The sequence below is a fragment of the Camellia sinensis genome, chromosome 8 (assembly GCF_055761805.1).
Source record: "Camellia sinensis isolate YWXY chromosome 8, ASM5576180v1, whole genome shotgun sequence".
NCBI classification, from domain to species: Eukaryota; Viridiplantae; Streptophyta; class Magnoliopsida; order Ericales; family Theaceae; genus Camellia; species Camellia sinensis.
Genome location: NC_138968.1, coordinates 188,106,825 through 188,126,961, shown reverse-complemented (window position 1 = coordinate 188,126,961; position 20,137 = coordinate 188,106,825). Strand labels below are relative to the sequence as shown.

The window sequence follows — 20,137 nt, the reverse complement described above, 5'->3', positions numbered from 1 at the left end:
AGAAAGAAATTGCCGATTTTGTATCCAAATGTCTTCATTGCCAACAGGTCAAAGCGGAACATCAACGACCTGCCGGACTATTGCAACCCCTACCCATACCAGAGTGGAAATGAGAGCATATCACCATGGATTTTATTGTGGGATTACCTCGCTCCAGAAAAGGTATGGATTCAATTTGGGTTATTGTTGATAGATTAACCAAATCTGCTCACTTCTTACCTGTCAAGACAATCTATAACGCGGACAAATTGGCTGTCATCTATATTGATGAAATTGTAAGACTGCATGGAGTGCCTGTGTCTATTGTTTCTGACAGGGATTCGAAGTTTACATCGAGGTTTTGGCAAAGCCTACAAACTGCACTGGGTATTGAACTGAGACTGAGTAGTGCCTATCATCCTCAGACAGATGGCCAATCAGAAAGGACCATCCAAACTCTGGAGGATTTACTGAGAATGTGTGTCCTTGATTTTCAGGGAGACTGGGAAAGTCATCTGCCATTAGTTGAATTCGCCTACAACAATAGCTACCATTCGAGTATTGGTATGGCGCCTTTTGAGGCATTGTACGGCAGAAAATGTAGATCTCCAATCTGCTGGGCAGAAGTCGGAGATGTGCCTTTGCTTGGGCCCGAGATTGTGTATGAAACAACTGAAAAAGTGAAACTGATACAGCAAAGACTGAAAACTGCACAGAGTAGACAGAAAAGTTATGCAGATGTCAGAAGACGGGACAGAGAGTATGAAGTGGGTGATCACGTTTTTGTGAAAGTGACACCAATGAAAGTGTCACGACCCAAACCCGGCCCTATGGGTTTAGCACCGTAACCGGCCAGTAATCCGAGATTACCGAAGGCCTGCTGAACAGTAATACAGTGAAACAGAGTACAGGGCCTGGCGGAAGCCAATACAGTAAATAAATAGTGTCCAATGAGCTGTGACAGTCTGTATGCAAAAAGGCTTTTCATACATTATACAAAAACAGTACAGAACAGTATACACAATATTCACATCCATTTAACTAGGGACTCAACCCCACATAACAGTATAGAAAACATTCCGTCTGTACAACACAGTATACAAAATTAACAGTCACACAGTACAGGGACCTAATCCCTGTATAACAGTACAGTAAACAGTCAGTCTATACAAAACAGTGAAACAGTACAAAAAGGGGGAAATTCTAAAACACCCCTAAGCCTTAACAGTAGGCTCGGAACCTCGCAGTGAGGCACAAAGGCTGGCTTGACAAAACTGGAGTAACCCTGACGCCTCTAGCTGCGGTCTGGTGCCTGTACACCTACATATATATATGAGCAGTGAGCTAAAGCCCAGTGAATAACATAAAGCGTAAAGGGGTTTAGAATGAATGTCCTTACAGTAATGAAAACAGTTCATTTCAATCAGTAATTCAGTTGCTCAGTACAGTAAACAGTCATATGTGGTACATCCATTAGCATAACAGTAACAGTAGGTCTTAAAAGACCGAACAGTAATGATGGCCATCAGTCAGTAAACAGTAGTGGTTCCACAAGGAAACCGACAGAGATCTCTGTGACAGTAACAGTAACAGTAAACCGTAGATACTAAGGATGCCACAGTACAGTTCAGAAATAAAGGACATACATTCATTCAGTAAATAATACCAGTTCAGTAAACAGTTCAGTTCAGTATTCAGAAGATAATCAGTTGAACATATCTTTACACAATTGTTACTCACAGAGTTCTGGGCTACAGTATGCTAGAGCGTGACTCCCTAGTCGCCAACCCTACACAGTTAACAGATTGAACACACACTAAGCTACACAGTTGGGAAATCTCATAACTTAATCCCTAATTTGCCTTGGTGTGTTCTACAATGATATCCTCATCAAGATGCCTTAAACTAGGCCTAAGAATGCCTAGGATGGGATGAGGATGCAAAAATACACTTAGAAAACATTTCGCAAAGTTTGCTGAAAATAAGAGCCTCGCTCGAGCGAGACTTTCTACGCTCGAGCGTAAGTCCAGAATCAAAGGCTTCGCTCGAGCGAGTAATCCTTCGCTCGAGCGGTCTGCAAAACAGTAAAAGTACTGGATGCTGAAATTTTACGCGCGATCATCGCTCGATGGTCGCTCGAGCGGAGCCCTGGACAAAGGTGCTCGCTCGAGCGGGGAATCCTTCGCTCGAGCGAGGAAGCCAAATCTGGAATTTCCAGATCTGCCTCCCAAGCTCAAACCAAGCATTCTACCACTCCAAACTCGACCTCTTGGGCCCAAATTCTGGAAAACATCATTAAATTCAATGTATAACAAGTTTCAAAGCTCAATTTATGAATTCAAGCCCCAAAGGTGAGTCAATTAAAGCCTCATTCAAACCCATTTTCAAAAATATGAAGAACATGCAAACATGCATGGATTTAAACCAAATCAAAGCTTCAAAGCTTGTTCAAATGAGCTCATTCTTTTCAAAACAAGATGAAAACATGGTCTACTCTTACAACATGGACATGCATGTAACCATTTACCATGAATTCAACTCAAAACTCATTAATTCAACCATGCATGCAAGAAATGAGCTTCAATTCACCATTAATGACCCAAATCATGACTTAGTTCTACAATGAAGCATGAACCATGCAAGAACTAGTTCAATAGCATCAATAAGAAGATAAGATCCTTACCTAGAGCTTGAATTAGAAGACTAGGAGCTCAAATATGCAATCTATACTTCAATTCCTTCAATTCTCCAAGCAAAACCCAAGGTAGAATTCAATTCCTCTCACTCTCTCTCCTCTCTTCCCTCTTGGTCGGCAATGAGAAGGAAAATGGCTGAGGAAATGTTGTTCTTGGCTCAAGTATGTGTGTGAGATAGTGGCCCACTCAATGGCAAAACGGTAATTAAGTCCAACTCTTCAATTGGCTTATTTTAATCTAATTTAATCACACCTAATCAGTTTTCCGATAATTATACCATAAAATCATATCAATTATGAGGGTCACGGAACATCAATCGGTTTCTAGTTCGGCCGCCGATAAGGCCTTCAATTAGCAGTTTAAACATATAAGCATGAACAGATAATCAGACAATCAAACAGATAGAATGCAATTAACTAACATATACTCAGTCAATTCAGTTTCAATTTCAGTCAGTCGGTTCAGTATTTCATTCAGTTCGATTATCAGTTAGTTATCAGTCATTATCAGTTTCGTTTAACAGTAATCGGTGATTAACGGTAATCAATCGGTCATAAATCAGTAAACAGTACGAGGGTTGTTACAGTCTCCCCTCCTTATAAAGAGTTTAGTCCTCTAAACTCGAGTTACCTTCATTCTGGAAGAAAATAGGATTCAGTGGAAACAGTTCAGGATATCGTTTGGCCATGTCATCTTCCCTTTCCCAAGTGGCATTCACGCCACCGTGGTTTTGCCAGTCAACTTTCACTAACGGGATCTCTTTGTTCCTCAGTTTCTTGATCCGTCTGTTTACAATCTGTATAGGCCGTTCCTCGTATGTGTAGTCATCACTCAACACTACGTGGGTAGGCTCTATTACATGGAAGGGATCCCGAAGATAGTCTCTTAACATAGAAATGTGGAAAACATTATGCATGAGTTCCATTTCAGGAGGGAGCGCAACTTGATACGCCACCGGATTAATTTTCTCAATGATCTCATATGGTCCGACGTATCTCGGTGCTAACTTGCCTTTGACTCCAAAACGAGTCTGGCCTTTCATTGGTGTCACATTCACAAAAACGTGATCACCCACTTCATACTCTCTGTCCCGTCTTCTGACATCTGCATAACTTTTCTGTCTACTCTGTGCAGTTTTTAGTCTTTGCTGTATCAGTTTCACTTTCTCAGTTGTTTCATACACAATCTCGGGCCCAAGCAAAGGCCCATCTCCAACTTCTGCCCAGCAAATTGGAGATCTACATTTTCTGCCATACAATGCCTCAAAAGGCGCCATACCAATACTCGAATGGTAGCTGTTGTTGTAGGCGAATTCAGCTAAGGGCAAATGGCTTTCCCAGTCTCCCTGAAAATCAAGGACACACATTCTCAGTAGATCCTCCAGAGTTTGGATGGTCCTTTCAGATTGGCCATCTGTCTGAGGATGATAGGCACTACTCAGCCTCAATTCAGTACCCAATGCAGTCTGTAGGCTTTGCCAAAACCTCGATGTAAACTTCGAATCCCTGTCAGAAACAATAGACACGGGCACTCCATGCAGTCTAACAATTTCATCAATATAGATAACAGCCAATTTGTCCGCATTATAAATCGTCTTGACTGGTAAGAAGTGAGCAGATTTGGTTATTCTATCAACAATAACCCAAATTGAATCCATACCTTTTCTGGAGCGAGGTAACCCGACGATAAAATCCATCGTGATGTGCTCCCATTTCCATTCCGGTATGGGTAAGGGTTGCAGTAATCCGACAGGTCGTTGATGTTCAGCTTTGACCTGTTGGCAATGAAGACATTTGGATACAAAATCAGCAATTTCTTTCTTCATTCCCGGCCACCAGAAATTCTGTTTCAGATCTTGGTACATTTTCGTATTCCCCGGATGGATAGACAATTTCGAATTGTGGCCTTCTTGCAGAACTCTTCCTTTCAGTTCAGTATCATTCGGTACACACAGTCTTTCTTGAAATTTCAGTACATTATTCTCAAATTTGAATCCCGGTCTCTGTTTGGATTCTCTTTCCTCGATGATCTTCTTCAAGAAGTCATCCAGTTGCTGTTTCTCTTTAATCTCTTCAACCAGTGCTGGTTGAGCAGAAATAGCAACTAAGGTTCCACCTTGTTCTCGTAAAACAATTTCAATTTCAGATTTTTCAAGGTCACAAAGCAACTCTTTCTGTCCGGTGAGCAAACATGCTAAGTTTCCAATCGATTTCCGGCTCAATGCATCGGCAACGGTATTGGCTTTTCCTGGGTGGTACAAGATCTGTAGGTCATAATCCTTTATCAGTTCTAGCCATCTCCGCTGTCTCATATTCAGTTCTTTCTGTGTGAAGAAATACTTCAAGCTCTTGTGGTCGGTATATACTTCACATGTTACCCCGTACAGGTAGTGACGCCAAATTTTCAGTGCAAATACTACTGCAGCAAGTTCCAGATCATGGGTCGGGTAATTCTTTTCATGTGGTCTCAGTTGTCGGGAAGCATAAGCTATAACCTTCCCATTCTGCATTAAAACACATCCCAAACCCTTATGAGAAGCATCACTAAATACAGTATAACCATCCGTACCTGAGGGTAAAGTCAAAACTGGTGTAGTCACAAGTCGAGTTTTCAACTCCTGGAAAGCAGATTCTCTTTGGTCAGTCCAGTCAAATGATGTCCCCTTCTGAGTTAACTGAGTCAATGGTAGAGCAATTTTGGAGAAATCTTTGACAAATCTTCTGTAATATCCAGCCAATCCCAAAAAGCTTCGGACTTCAGTCACATTTGTTGGTCTAGGCCAGTTCACCACAGCTTCAATTTTCTGCGGATCAACAGAAATTCCATCTTTGCTAACAACATGCCCCAAAAACATAACATGGTCAAGCCAAAATTTACATTTAGACAGTTTAGCATACAGTTTCTGTTCCCTTAAGGTTTGTAGGGCAAGTCTCAGATGATGTTCATGCTGTTCTATACTTTTGGAGTAAATCAATATGTCATCGATAAATACAACAATAAAGTCATCAAGGTATGGTTTAAAAATTCTGTTCATGAGGTCCATAAAAGCAGCTGGTGCATTCGTGACTCCAAAAGGCATAACCAAAAATTCATAATGTCCATACCTCGTTCTAAAAGCAGTTTTATCGATGTCTTCCGGTTTAACCTTCAGTTGATGATACCCCGATCTGAGATCAATCTTAGAAAACACTTGTGCACCCTGTAACTGATCAAATAAATCATCAATGCGTGGCAAAGGGTATTTGTTCTTTACAGTTACCTTATTCAGTTCACGGTAGTCAATGCACAGTCTCAGTGAGCCATCTTTCTTCTTGACAAACAAAACAGGAGCACCCCATGGCGAAGTGCTAGGTCTGATGAACTTTTTATCTAACAGTTCTTGCAATTGCACTTTCAGTTCCTTCAGTTCAGTTGGAGCCATTCTGTAAGGAGCTTTAGAAACTGGTTGTGTTCCAGGAATCACATCAACGGTAAATTCAATCTCCCTGTCAGTCAAATCTCCTGGAAGATTATCTGGGAAAACATCTGGAAATTCTCTGACTATAGGAATGCAATTCACATCATTTTTAACGCTATCATCAGTAGACACAGTCAGTACAGAACACAGATATCCTTTACACCCCTTTCTAATTAATTTAACAGCTTTCACTGACGAAATCAAATACGGAGGAGGTACTACTCCACTCCCATTAAACACAAATGCAGGCAGACCAGGTGGACGGAAAACAACTTGCTTGGTCACACAGTCAATAGTGGCATGATATTTTTGTAACCAATCCATCCCCAATATTACGTCAAAATGATCAATGTTCAATGGCAGTAAATCAATAAACAGATGCATATCCCCAACAATAATTTCACATGCGGGGTACATATAAGCACATGTCATGGATCCCCCTACGGGTGATGATACGGCTAGCAGATAGTTCATGGGTTCTAAGGGTCTATCCAATTTCCGTGAAAAAGCATATGATACATAAGAATGCGTAGACCCCGAATCAATCAGTACATATGCATTTTGAGTACAGATAGAGAGAATACCTGACACAACGGTCTCGGTATTCTGCACATCTCCCGGTACTAGTGCGAACACTCGGCCTTGCCTCATAGGCTCTTTCCCGGTAGCTTTAGGGTTAGGCTTTGGTGGAGCATTTGACACTGCTGCGCTTGGTGCAGCTTTACCACTGGCTTGTGGAGCAGAGGGGCAGTCTTTAACCATGTGGCCCACCTTGCCACACCTGTAACAGGCTCCAGATATTCTGTAGCAAACCCCTTTGTGCTTCTTGCCACATTCAGAACAGGGTGGTATGAAACCACTCCCTTGACTGGGGCTAGTTGTCGACCCCGTATTCTGTTTCTTGTTGGCTGGGTTGTGCTTGCCTTTCTTAAATTTGAAACTCTGCCTTTTTCCATGCCATTCAGTTGTTGGTGTTTCAGATTGTTTCACTGCTGCAATGTTCGACTCGGCCATCAATGCCCGGTCGAGAACACCCACAAAAGTCGGTAATTTCAAAACATTTATCCGGTCAAGTATTGCCACATTAAGGCCGCCTTCAAATTTTCTGGCCTTCTTATATTCGGTATCCACCATGTGCGGTGCATAACGGGCAAGTTCAGTAAATTTTGTTTCATATTCGGCAACCGACATGGTGCCCTGTTTCAGTTGTTCAAACTCAGTTACTTTCCTATCCCTGACACACTGCGGGAAGTACTTTTCAAAGAATGACTCCTTGAACTGAGCCCAAGTCATAACAGTAGTTGTATCGCGGATCAACATCCACCACCTTCTAGCTTCTTCTTGCAAGGTGAAGGTAGCTAACAGTACTTTATTCGCTTCTGAGCACGGAAACACTTCAAATAGTTTCTCTGTTTCCAGAACCCAAGCTTCAGCCTTTAACGGTTCAAGGCCTCCCTGAAAGGATGGCGGTTTCATTTTGCTGAACTTCTGGGTGAGAGCAATAATATCCCCATCATCCACATTCACATTAGGTTCCGGCTGTACCGGAGGAGGAGGAGGTGGGGGCGGTTGGTTCTGTTGCTGCTCAAGTCTAGCAGTTATCAGTTCTATCATTCTTTCCATTCTTTCCATTCTTGCCTCGGTAGACGAGGACTCAGGTTCATTTGCATTGTCCATTTCACTATAAGCAGTTATAACAGTTTTAAACATAAGCAGTCATTTGTTTCATAGTTTAACACATTAACAGATATTCAGTCATAACACAGCCACACACTTTTCAAGTTCATGAGATGTCCTAATTACTTTTTCTAGGACCCCCTATAGCTCATTTGGACACGTGTGTGCGGTATAACTCGTGGTAAGTATCGCTCTGATACCACTCTGTCACGACCCAAACCCGGCCCTATGGGTTTAGCACCGTAACCGGCCAGTAATCCGAGATTACCGAAGGCCTGCTGAACAGTAATACAGTGAAACAGAGTACAGGGCCTAGCGGAAGCCAATACAGTAAATAAATAGTGTCCAATGAGCTGTGACAGTCTGTATGCAAAAAGGCTTTTCATACATTATACAAAAACAGTACAGAACAGTATACACAATATTCACATCCATTTAACTAGGGACTCAACCCCACATAACAGTATAGAAAACATTCCGTCTGTACAACACAGTATACAAAATTAACAGTCACACAGTACAGGGACCTAATCCCTGTATAACAGTACAGTAAACAGTCAGTCTATACAAAACAGTGAAACAGTACAAAAAGGGGGAAATTCTAAAACACCCCTAAGCCTTAACAGTAGGCTCGGAACCTCGCAGTGAGGCACAAAGGCTGGCTTGACAAAACTAGAGTAACCCTGACGCCTCTAGCTGCGGTCTGGTGCCTGTACACCTACATATATATATGAGCAGTGAGCTAAAGCCCAGTGAATAACATAAAGCGTAAAGGGGTTTAGAATGAATGTCCTTACAGTAATGAAAACAGTTCATTTCAATCAGTAATTCAGTTGCTCAGTACAGTAAACAGTCATATGTGGTACATCCATTAGCATAACAGTAACAGTAGGTCTTAAAAGACCGAACAGTAATGATGGCCATCAGTCAGTAAACAGTAGTGGTTCCACAAGGAAACCGACAGAGATCTCTGTGACAGTAACAGTAACAGTAAACCGTAGATACTAAGGATGCCACAGTACAGTTCAGAAATAAAGGACATACATTCATTCAGTAAATAATACCAGTTCAGTAAACAGTTCAGTTCAGTATTCAGAAGATAATCAGTTGAACATATCTTTACACAATTGTTACTCACAGAGTTCTGGGCTACAGTATGCTAGAGCGTGACTCCCTAGTCGCCAACCCTACACAGTTAACAGATTGAACACACACTAAGCTACACAGTTGGGAAATCTCATAACTTAATCCCTAATTTGCCTTGGTGTGTTCTACAATGATATCCTCATCAAGATGCCTTAAACTAGGCCTAAGAATGCCTAGGATGGGATGAGGATGCAAAAATACACTTAGAAAACATTTCGCAAAGTTTGCTGAAAATAAGAGCCTCGCTCGAGCGAGACTTTCTACGCTCGAGCGTAAGTCCAGAATCAAAGGCTTCGCTCGAGCGAGTAATCCTTCGCTCGAGCGGTCTGCAAAACAGTAAAAGTACTGGATGCTGAAATTTTACGCGCGATCATCGCTCGATGGTCGCTCGAGCGGAGCCCTGGACAAAGGTGCTCGCTCGAGCGGGGAATCCTTCGCTCGAGCGAGGAAGCCAAATCTGGAATTTCCAGATCTGCCTCCCAAGCTCAAACCAAGCATTCTACCACTCCAAACTCGACCTCTTGGGCCCAAATTCTGGAAAACATCATTAAATTCAATGTATAACAAGTTTCAAAGCTCAATTTATGAATTCAAGCCCCAAAGGTGAGTCAATTAAAGCCTCATTCAAACCCATTTTCAAAAATATGAAGAACATGCAAACATGCATGGATTTAAACCAAATCAAAGCTTCAAAGCTTGTTCAAATGAGCTCATTCTTTTCAAAACAAGATGAAAACATGGTCTACTCTTACAACATGGACATGCATGTAACCATTTACCATGAATTCAACTCAAAACTCATTAATTCAACCATGCATGCAAGAAATGAGCTTCAATTCACCATTAATGACCCAAATCATGACTTAGTTCTACAATGAAGCATGAACCATGCAAGAACTAGTTCAATAGCATCAATAAGAAGATAAGATCCTTACCTAGAGCTTGAATTAGAAGACTAGGAGCTCAAATATGCAATCTATACTTCAATTCCTTCAATTCTCCAAGCAAAACCCAAGGTAGAATTCAATTCCTCTCACTCTCTCTCCTCTCTTCCCTCTTGGTCGGCAATGAGAAGGAAAATGGCTGAGGAAATGTTGTTCTTGGCTCAAGTATGTGTGTGAGATAGTGGCCCACTCAATGGCAAAACGGTAATTAAGTCCAACTCTTCAATTGGCTTATTTTAATCTAATTTAATCACACCTAATCAGTTTTCCGATAATTATACCATAAAATCATATCAATTATGAGGGTCACGGAACATCAATCGGTTTCTAGTTCGGCCGCCGATAAGGCCTTCAATTAGCAGTTTAAACATATAAGCATGAACAGATAATCAGACAATCAAACAGATAGAATGCAATTAACTAACATATACTCAGTCAATTCAGTTTCAATTTCAGTCAGTCGGTTCAGTATTTCATTCAGTTCGATTATCAGTTAGTTATCAGTCATTATCAGTTTCGTTTAACAGTAATCGGTGATTAACGGTAATCAATCGGTCATAAATCAGTAAACAGTACGAGGGTTGTTACAGAAAGGCCAGACTCGTTTTGGAGTCAAAGGCAAGTTAGCACCGAGATACGTCGGACCATATGAGATCATTGAGAAAATCAATCCGGTGGCGTATCAAGTTGCGCTTCCTCCTGAAATGGAGCACATGCATAACGTCTTCCACATCTCTATGTTGAGAGATTATCTCCGGGATCCCTTCCATGTGATTGAGCCTACTCGGATAGTGTTGGGTGATGACTACACTTACGAGAAACGGCCTATACAGATTGTAAACCGACGAATCAAGAAACTGAGGAACAAAGAGATCCCGTTAGTGAAAGTTGACTGGCAAAACCACGGTGGCGTGTATGCCACTTGGGAAAGGGAAGATGACATGGCCAAACGATATCCTGAACTGTTTCCACTGAATCCTGTTTTCTTCCAGAATGAAGGTAACTCGAGTTTAGAGGACTAAACTCTTTATAAGGAGCGGGACTGTAACAACCCTCATACTGTTTACTGATTAGGGACTGATTGATTACCGATAATCACCGATTACTGCTAAACGGAACTGATAATGACTGATAACTGACTGATAATTGAACTGATTAAAGTACTGAACTGACTGACTGAAATTGGAAACCGAATTGATTGAGTATATGTTAGTTAAATTGCATTCTATCTGTTGACAGTATGATTATCTGTTCCTGCTTATATGTTTAAACTACTAATTGAAGGCCTTATCGGCGGCCGAATTAGAAATTGATCGGTGTTTTATGATCAACATAATTTATGTAATTTTTATGGAATATTTATCTGAAAACTGATTAGGTATGATTAAATTAGATTAAAATGAGTTAATCGCATGAATTGGACTTATTTACCAAACTAGCCTTGTAGTGGGCCACTACCTCAAACCTTTTGAGGCTTATTACACTTAATGCATCTGATTAAAAATCAACATTTCATCAGCTCTTGTGTTGCCTCTAACCGACCTAGAAGAGAGTTAGAGAGAGAGAGAATTGTTCTTGTTGTTTTAGCTTGAGAATCTTGAAGAATTGAAGGAGTTTTTGTACATTTGAGCTTCCCTATCCTAAATACAAGACTAAAGGTAGCTCCATTGTCTTCTTGTTCATGTTTTGAGTTGATTCTTGCATGGTTCATGTTAATTTGTAGAGCTAAGTCATGATTTGGTTCATTAATGGTGGATTGAAGCTCAATCTTTGCATGCATGTTAGTATTGTTGGATTTTGAGTTGAGTTCATAGCAAAATGTTACATGCATGTTCATGTCTTGAGTGTAGTCCATGATTTCATCATGTTTTGAAAAGAATTGGCTCTTTAGAGCATCAAATCGAAGCTTTGAAATGGTTTGAATTCATGCATGTTTGCATGTTCATCTTGTGCTTGGAAAAAATGGTTTAAATTGAGTTTGAATTAAACACCCTTGGGCTTTGATTTCTAAAAATTGAGCTTTGAAACATGATATTCTATGCGTTTATAAATGTTTTCCAGAAAATGGGCCCAAGAGGATTGGTTTTGATGCTTTTGAGCTTGGTTTTGAACCTGGAGCTCGAATCTGGGATTTCCAGATTTCAGTCGTCCGCTCGAGCGGGGGAAGTGCCGCTCGAGCGGGAAAATCGAGCTTCCAGCATCTTGCACTGTTTTACAGTCCGCTCGAGCGGAGGATTGGGCGCTCGAGCGGAGTCATGTCTCAAGCTCGAGCGGGCGTCGAGCGGGGATTTCACCCATCCAGTACGCTCGAGCGGGAAAGTTTACGCTCGAGCGTGTACCTTCGTTTGCCTGTACGCTCGAGCAGGGAAACCTACGCTCGAGCGGGACTCTGTTTCTCTGAAAATCCTGAAAATGCTTTTAAATGTGCATTTTTGCATCCTCATCCCATCCTAGGCATTCTTAGGCCTAGTTTAAGACATTTAGATGAGGATATCGTTGTAGAACACACCAAGGCAAATTAGGGATTAAGTTATGATATTTCCCAACTGTGTAGCTTAGTGTGTTCAATCTGTTAACTGTGTAGGGTTGGCAACTGGGGAGACACGCTCTAGCCTACTGTAGCCCAAACTCTGTGAGTAACGATTGTGTAAAGATATGTTCACAAATGATTATTTTCTGAACAACTGAACTGTACTGTTTTCTGAACTGATTACTGTTAACTGAATGAATGTATGTCCTTTATTTCTGAACTGTACTGTGGCATCCTTAGCACCTACTGTTTACTGTTACTGTTACAGAGATCTCTGTCGGTTCCCTCGTGGAACCACTACTGTTTACTGACTGATGGCCATCATTACTGTTCGGTCTTTCAAGACTTACTGTTACTGTTATGCTAATGGATGTACCACATATGACTGTTTACTGTACTGAATGACCGAAATACTGATTGAATTGAACTGTTTTCATTACTGTAAGGACATTCATTCTAAACCCCTTTACGCTTTATGTTATTCACTGGGCTTTAGCTCACTGCTCATATATATATGTAGGTGCACAGGCACCAGACCGCAGCTAGAGGCGTCAGGGTTACTCCAGTTTGTCAAGCCAGCCTTTGTGCCTCACTGCGAGGTTCCGAGTTGCCATGCTATGGCTTGGGGGTGTTTTGTCTGTTTTTCCCCCTTCTGTACTGTTTTACTGTTTTGTATAGACCGTACTGTTTTGTACAGACGGAATGTTTTCTGTACTGTTCTGTAGGGTTGAGTCCCTAGTTGAATGGATGTGAATATTGTACATACTGTTTTGTACTGTTTATGTGTGAATGTATGAAAAGCCTTTTTGCATACAGACTGTCACAGCTCAATGGACACTATTTATTTACTGTATTGGCTTCCGCCAGGCCCTGTACTCTGTTTTACTGTATTACTGTTCTGCAGGCCTTCGGTAATCTCGGATTACTGGCCGGTTACGGTGCTAAACCCATAGGGCCGGGTTTGGGTCGTGACATAAAACCAGTAGGGCTTGAAGTAGCGTTACGAAGTTTTGATAGAGTTATGATACAAAGAAAGACAATAATTTCGGCCAGAGCTTTGGTTTCAGCTTCAGCCATGTTATAAGATGAAGGATGATCCTGGTAAGGCCTTCTGATTTTTGAGTCCCCTCCATTTATTAGTTTCACAGAGTCTGAGTGCTTCTCTAAAAGCATTTCTTGTGCAGAGTGGGCTGAATGCCAAAAAAGAACAGAAAATAAGTAATGTCCATAATCTGATACGATGGTGTAATAAGATACAAAGGTTAAATCAAGAAAGTTTTCACTAGAGAATAGCCATCTGGTCTTATAGTCATGCACCGTGCATCCTGGTACCGGAGCATAAATTATCCAGTTACTACATCTATATCATTAATTATATTATGAAGAGAATATCGCACAGATTATGAAGCAATTATAATTTAATAGTCCTTCCACAACAGGAAAATTGGATCTGACCAGCAGTGATTATGCCAAGTGCCCAAGCCCAATAAATAAATACATAAATATATAATAGCCAAAATACAATAAATAATTACTGTCAGATACAACATAGGGCAATGCTTGGTAATCTTTTCTGGTTAGGCATTTAATTGAACTTACTTCCTTGTTTGTTACCTTCCAATCTCAAGAGGGATGCCAGCAGCAGTGGGGGAGCTAGAATTTTTACTTACTGGAATCAAACTATGTCCAAAATGTTAATTATTCATAATTTTTTGCTTCTACAAAATTTAGCAGTTAATGACCATATCTAAACATACAACTAATTTCTTGTATGATTAAATATTCTATCAGCATGAGTTCATTTTTCTTCCTGCTCCCATATCTTTTATACCACCCTTTATTTTCTAGAATTGAGAAAAGAAATCACAAGCACACCAGTCAAATGGCTTTCATCCCCTCAGACCATTTCTCGTGCTAAAATCTGGCCAAAGTTCTTAAGAAATGGAATGTCTCCACGTTTCACAATATTTTTAGAAAGAAAAAAAGAGAGACTCCAGACTAGGATAGCTGGAAGTCAAAAAAAAGTCTGGGATCAGAACACACGATTTTCTCATTAATTTGGAAAAAGCGCTGATTACTGAGTATCATAAAGTCATAGCCATTCACTGCAATGATTAATGAGTTCCTTTTAGTTCTTATATAAAAGTATAAGCCTATTCATAGAACTGAAACGAAAGTATGAGAAGAAAGGCACAAAGATTGGCTTACAACTTCAATGAAGGAGATTTAGTTGACAAGTCTTCGATCCCCTTGGAAAGGCTGCTAATTCCCCACAAAAGCAGTCATTTGTATACTGACAATCGATTGTCATCTTCTTCAAAACTTTAGCATTGCTCAGCAAATACTCTATCACATAAAGCTCATAATCTTTCCCACTAAATTCTTTGATTTGAATTTTCTTTAGACATAATAACAAACAACTGGGTACTTCTTGTGGTGGATTCCAACATTTAGCTGTATCACTGAATGTACTTCTCTAATGACAAGAAGAATTTAAAAGTTATAAAATTTGATACATTTCTAGCTAAATCTAATAATACATATCACATACCGTAAGAATAAGAACTTCAAGATAAGGCAAGCACCGAAGAAAGTCTGCCAGCAATTTCAAATTCCAGCTAGTATCAAAATCAACACCAAACTTCAATTGGGTCAAATTATGAAAGGTAGGCAGCATATAATCATTGACATCAGTCTGACACTGCATAGGATACAAATAGGCATTATAATCCTTTTGCTAGAAAATTATGATATAATAGATTAGTCATCTCACAACATATTCTTACGGAGGTGCACTAATATCTCTGCCCCAGCACAGCGGCTCTCTATCTATTCACTAACATAGAACCTACAATCTTATTCATAAGGAAAGGTTTTACTTTCCTTTTCTCTACATTCTTCACAAATATTTACTCACCTGGTATAATATCTTATTCTATTGAGAAAACCACTTACAATTCTTTTTTTTTCTTTTTTTTTTTTTAAAAAAAATCCACTCACATCATGTAAACCTTAAAGTTGTTACTATTAACAAAATACTTGAGAACTTATAAGTCATAAATTAAAAATCAAAACCAAAATGACATGCTAAAACAGCACAGGAAACGAATTATAAGTTAATAAAGATGAGAAACATTTTGAAGTTAAAATTTTCAAGTGATTATACTTAGAAATGCTATCATTTATACATTGTTCGATGTTTTGTTTTCATTGAATTTTTTTATAAATATACTTTATTTTTTGTTACTATTTCATATATGTTGCAAAATTTATTCTACAGAATGCGATATGGTATTTGAACTGAAGAAATAGAAAAATAAGATATGATTTTATCCTAATTTGATAGCCATGTCCCTAACATTGAACTACAATCTTGTTTATGAGGGTTTTACTTTGTTTTCATGCTAGGTAGCATAAACATTCTTTGTTACCCAGGCTTAAAACCTATTGGACAATTGATAAGGCCTTAAACACAGTACAAACAAACACTCTAAGAACAAAAAAAAAACATCAAAAGACTACTTCAATTGTTGCAATTATCCTTTAAAAACACGAAAATATCACAACCAATGAGTAGGGAAACTTACAGTGAAATATGCATCAAGAAACTTAACATTTGGAATCCCATTAAGAAGTTTATGCATACGAAGGCCGTCATCAGTGAAACTTCTGCGTCTTAAGCGAGTAGATCCAACAAAAAAAAGATACTTTGGACAAAGATGGTAAATTCCTTAACAAAAAGTCCTCTGACACATAATCTGCAAGATAAAGGTCCTCGAGCTGGGGGCCATCTATCACTAGTTTGCACCCCTGATCATCAGATTCATCTGGGTCATCCATTTGATCTAAAAAATCATCTCTGTAACAAATTATCATCAAACATTTCAACATAGGCACAAAAACATTCAGAACCCCTTGCTTATCCACAACCCACCTCTCTATAAACAATTTTTCAAGAATTGGGCAACCAATTAAAAACTCCTGTAATGAGTCTTCATCTCCAAATTCAACAGAATCTAGTTTAAGACTCTTAAGACTAGGAAGCGAAACAGAAACAGGGATGTCTAGAAAAACTCCAGAAAGAGTCAAGACCACTAGTGTTTTGCTAGTGAAAAGCTTAATTGGCAACCTAACATTAATATCATACATGTTGGTGAGCTCCAGGTCTTGAACATTACGCTTAATTGCAGAAGAGATCCATGTATCGACAAGGGTGAGAAGCCTAAGTGATCCAATATTGAGATGGAATTTTTGGAAACACGGAGCATCACTTAGAAGCAATACTCTATTCACAAAATCCTCGAAGCTCAAATCAACTTCCTTTTGTCTACGTTTACTCAATAGAGCATAATCGTGAAAGTTTACGGATTCATCAAAATCGAAGTTTGGAACAGAAGTCCAGAGGTATTGCTATCTTGTTGACAGAACACTGGTTCCAACTGAATATTTTGTTAGAAGGAATGAAAGAACGTGGCACAGAAGAGCGTTTGGCAACTTGCTGATCTTGTCTTTGCTCTTCCCAATGTCTGAATCCATTAGTGCTTTCCCACAATACAACAACAACATGTGCTTCTAAATCAAACTGTTTTCCCAGTTATAGATGCAAAATCACATCAACATAACATACAAGTAATAAATAAATAACCTAATTTAACACATTTTATAACAGTCCCAATCCATTATATTTCACTTCACCAGTGCTTGTTGGCTCCAGCCCACATGGAGGAGTAGTTGGAGGTTGGCTCCAAGTCAAGAAGTAGGAGGAGAGATGGCAGGTGGCAGCCTCCTAATTACTCATCTTCCTTGACTTTGTTCCCTCTCATTTGTGTATAAATTGAGGTGATAAGGAAGGGATGAAACACAACACAGATAGAGCAAGAGAGAATCAAAGAGAGTGTGTGTAAATCTATAGAAAGTAAGTGTGAGTTTTGTAATCTCCCTCCGGGAAATTCTATAGTGAAATCTCTCTATGGGCGTAGGCGATTGCCAAACCATGTAAATATCTTGTGTCTTTTCTGTGTGTGATTAATGTCTGAGTGTTCTTAATCCTAACAAGTGGTATCAAAGCCTCGTTGGTCGATTTTTCAGAAAAATCAAAAAAACAGGGTGTGTTTTTCAGAATTGCTAGAAATCAAGTTGCTCGAAATTCACTTTTGAGCATACTATGAGGAAGTTCTCGACGAGAGGAGTCCAAAACTGCAAAGTAGAGTCTCAGATGAGGTGCCACGCACTCTCATGCACCACCTAAAGTACAAGAGTGAAGCCCAGTTTCAAACACGCGACTCACGCGCCGTTTACAACACCAGCGTGTCATTCCAGTCGTATACACGCGCGGCAGAAGGAAGAAGGCGAGTGATCTGCGCATGATAGTGACATCACCACCACGGCAGATAACAACTGTCAAACACGCCATCACCACATCGGCGCACTCCAGCGCCATGTTATCACCATGTCACTACCATGTCAGCACCACGTCACTACCACGTCAGTGCCACGTAAGCCTCAGTTGATTGTTGACCGGTTGGGTTGACCCGACCCAGAGGCAGAGAGCTATCCGGTGCTACGTAGCTAAGGTACATCCGCAGATCTAAACCATCAAACTTATTTTGGCTAGATCTATGGCATTTGAAGCCTGTTTTTGACGATCCAATAGCTGTTTCCAACTATTTGGAGTATTCCGAAGCGATTCGTACGGTTAGATTTTTGAATCAGAGGTTCTAAAAGAAGTAAAAAAGACAATGAAGGAATTCACATCAACTTCAGGATTCATGATCAAGTTGAATCCTTCCAATTATGCAATCTGGAAGCCGCGAATGGAAGACATTCTATATTATAAAGACCTGTTTGACCCTATTGCTCTAAAAGGGGTTAAATCGGAAGAAGTGAAGGATGAAGACTGGATAAAGATGAACCAGAAGACTGTCGGTTGTATCAGACAATGGATAGACCACAGTGTGTTCCACCATGCCGCCCAAGAAACAGATTCATATGTCCTTTGAACAATGTTATAAGGAATGTACCAGTCAAAGACCACCCGAAACAAAGTCTTGGTGATGAGAAGGCTTTTAAATCTGAAGTTGAAGAATTGTGTGTTTGTCGCCGAGCACACCAGTGAATTCAAGAATCTGGTAAATCAACCTGCAACCGTCAAGATGCCCTTGGGAGTTGGTTCCTTTGTCTGTTGATAAGAATCTAGTTGGTTGCAAATCGGTCTACAAAGTTAAGACCCATTCTGATGGTTCTCTTGAGCGCTACAAAACTCGTCTGGTTGCCAAAGCTTTCTCCCAAGAGTATGGTATTAATTATGAGGAGACGTTTGCTTCCGTTGCCAAGATGACTGTTGTCCGTACTTTGATCTTTGTTGCTGTTATTCGTTCTTGGCCTCTTTATCAGATGGATGTCAAGAATGCTTTTCTTAATGGCCATCTCACTGAAGAGGTTTACATACGTCTTCCTCCTAGTCTTCAGTATTCTTCTGCTAGGTTTACCGTCTTCAACGGGCTCTGTATAGTCTGAAACAGTCTCCTCATGCTTGGTATGATCATTTTCAGACTGCTGTTACCGAGCTTGAGTTTCGTCCTTCTAATTCTGGCTCTGCTTTATTTCTGAGACATACCTCGGCTGATTTTGTTGCGCTCTTACTATATGTGGATGATATGATCATCACTGGCTCTGACTCTTCTGCTATCTCTGAGGTCAAATAGCATCTCTTTCGCACCTTCAAAATGAAAGATCTAGGACCATTGCGGTATTTTCTTGGGTATTGAGGTGGCTTCTTCTCCCAAGGGTTACTTTTTGTCCCAGGCTAAGTATGCTAACGAGGTTATCCATCGTGCTAGACTTACTGACACTAAACTTTTTGAAACCCCCATGGAGCTTAATGTGAAGCACAACACTACTGATGGAATTTCTTGGACGATCCTACGTTATATCACGAGCTTGTGGGTTGCCTAGTCTATCTGACAATTACTTGTCCTGATCTTGCCTATGCTGTCCATGTGGTTAGTTAGTTTGTTTTTGCTCCTCGCTTTACACATTGGACTGCTTTGCTTCGGATCCTTCGCTATCTTCGCAGTACTATCTTTCAGGGCTTGCTATTCTCTTTTACTTCTTCTTTAAATTTGGTGGCCTATGATGATGCTGATTGGGCTGGTGATGTTAATGACCGTAAATTTACTTCTGATTTCTGTATGTTTCTTGGCGATTTCCTAATTTCTTGGAAAAGCAAGAAACAAACTGTTGTTGTCCGTTCTACTGCTGAAGCTGAGTATCGTGCTATGTCTCATGCTACTGCTGAAATTGTTTGACTTTGTGGTCTCTTATTTGACTTGGGCATCCCTCAGTCTTCCCCAACCTCTCTCTATTGTGACAACTGAAGTGCTATTCAAATTGCTCATAACACTGCCTTCCATGAACGGACAAAACACATTGAGATTGATTGTTACTTCGTCCGTTAGCATCTGCAGTCTGGCTTTATCTCGCTTCCTTTTATCTCTTTGACTCTGCAACTTGCTGACTTCTTCACCAAGACTCACACCACTACTCAATTTCGGTTTTTTCTTGACAAACTCTCAGTGTTTTCTGCCAAAACACCTTGAGTTCGAGCGGGGGTGTGAGAATATGCATATATTAAGTGTTTTACTTTTTCCTTTTAAGATTAGGACTTAGTGTTCTATATCTATTAGATGTTCTATATCTATTGGAATTC

General features: G+C 40.2%; 1 pseudogene; it reads right to left on the bottom strand.

The window, feature by feature from the left end:
• Positions 1 to 14,505: 14,505 nt before the first annotated feature.
• Positions 14,506 to 16,965, bottom strand: LOC114321365 (F-box/FBD/LRR-repeat protein At4g26340-like; annotated as a pseudogene).
• Between the last annotated feature and the right edge of the window lie 3,172 nt (positions 16,966 to 20,137).